This window comes from Pyxicephalus adspersus, chromosome 1 (assembly GCF_032062135.1).
Source record: "Pyxicephalus adspersus chromosome 1, UCB_Pads_2.0, whole genome shotgun sequence".
Classification (NCBI taxonomy): Eukaryota; Metazoa; Chordata; class Amphibia; order Anura; family Pyxicephalidae; genus Pyxicephalus; species Pyxicephalus adspersus.
The window spans coordinates 37,124,839-37,126,867 of record NC_092858.1 but is presented as its reverse complement, the minus strand read 5'-3'; positions in this window follow the sequence as shown (position 1 = coordinate 37,126,867).

The window sequence follows — 2,029 nt, the reverse complement described above, 5'->3', positions numbered from 1 at the left end:
TCTCCTGGAGGGGGAGGAGCTATACAGGGGGGAAGGGACAGCAGCTGGGGAGGAGCTGAGGCAGGCCTTACTATGACTGGGCAGGCTAATGCAGCGCTGCCTGGCGCGGTCCATACCCGTGCTCAAGCTCACCGCTCCGGGCACAGAGGGAGAGGAATGGACTGTGGAGAGACGGCCCAGGCAAGCTGTGAGGCGGCCGCTATCCAGACCCGTGCTCACTGCTCACCGCTCCGGGCACAGAGGAGAGACAAGTAAGAAACATATGTTTAGGCTACATTTGGACCATAAGACGCAGACTTTTTCCCCCCACTTCTGGGGGAAAAAAAGTGCATCTTATGGTCCGAAAAATACGGTAAATGACAACCAAGAAACAGCATGAATGTGGGGTAATACAGGGTGTTTCTTCTTCACTAGTAACCCTTACAAAAATCCTTACACATTTGGACAAAATTTCTTACACAAATATAAAAAAAAAACTTATCTTAATATGTAATCATTCATTATGTAGTAATTAGCAGCTCATACCAAAGCAGGTATAAGTTTCAACTTACACTATTCAGAATTGTGACGTTTACAATTATTATAAATTAATAATACAAAACAATAGGTAGATGAATAAAAAATATAAAATACAAATAAAATGAGCAGTCCCAGTTCTTGCATGCACCCTATCTATCTTTTACTCCACAGAAGTCAATTACTGTACCATACTCTACAACACAAAAACAAAGGAAAATCTTGGGTCAGATGACTGCAGCTTTTGGTGAATATTTTTTCCATGCCAGTGACTTTATTTTCTCGATATTCAAACATCAGTTTTTAATGTTTGCTTTAAAACTTGTTATGTGAGATTGGATGGATCCAGTATATGCAAGAGCTTCCTGTCAGGTGGATTCTGACACTGCTTTATTCAATTCTTTATAACAAGTGACTATTTTGTTCCTATACGGTATGACATATCCAGTGATATGTTGTACTATTTGGCCGTTATATATCTGAAATTGATGTGAAGGTTGATGTTGAAGTTGGACATGTTTTATTATACACTTATTTGGATTGAACTAAGTAAATAATATTGTATTTCTGTTTTATAATCAATATATTTATTGTTTATTCTAATTGTAATCAACAGAATCTTAACGTTATAGGTGTATTTAGAATGCCTATACCTTGGAGTTATTGCCATCCTCCTTATGGGCCTCACACAGATAAATTTTAGCATGTTATTGTATGTACACAGGTTACTCACTGTCAAAAAATAAATAAAAGGAAAACAAATATTTATATGCTGTAAGCATTATCATCCCTAATATATTTTAGTGGTGTTCCATGTATTAATACTGTTCTATGTTTACTTGCATGTTTAGTTATTTAGGTCAGCCAATAAAAAGGAGTTGAGCAATTTCTTTTTATTTGGTTTTGGTTTTGTGCTATGGAAGTTTGTGTTAGGGTATGTTCAGAATCAAACATAACCGTTGTGACCATATCAGATTGGCAGTCTCAATGGAGTAAGATTCAATAAAATTCAATACCATCAATATCTAGAACATACTCAAAATACTGGAACATACAAAATGTTGGTGATGTATCAGGTAGAATATTAAAATTTTTCATAAATATCAGACTTCTCAGCGGCAACAAAGCCCTATCAAAAAAACGAGTGACATCTCCCTGATCTGCTTCCAGTAATTCCCTGTAAAAGAAATTGTTCAGACCTCAGTTAATATGGGTCACAACAAGTCCTAAATTCCTAACTTTTAGAATAGTGGGGAGTAAGGTAAACTAGGTTCTTTCAAATTATGGACTACACCTTTTGTAATACATTACTTGGTATTGCAAGTAGTGGAGGTCAGACAGCTCTGATTGGAGTTGTTTCTAAATCAGATTTGAAATATTCTTACCTTGGATTGGAAAGATCTCACAATATCATTTAAGGGTTTTGGGGAATTTTATTTAACATTAAACATTAAGTTCTTAGCCTTAGAGGTTAACTTAGAGGTTTCGGAAATGGCCAATTAGACATTACACC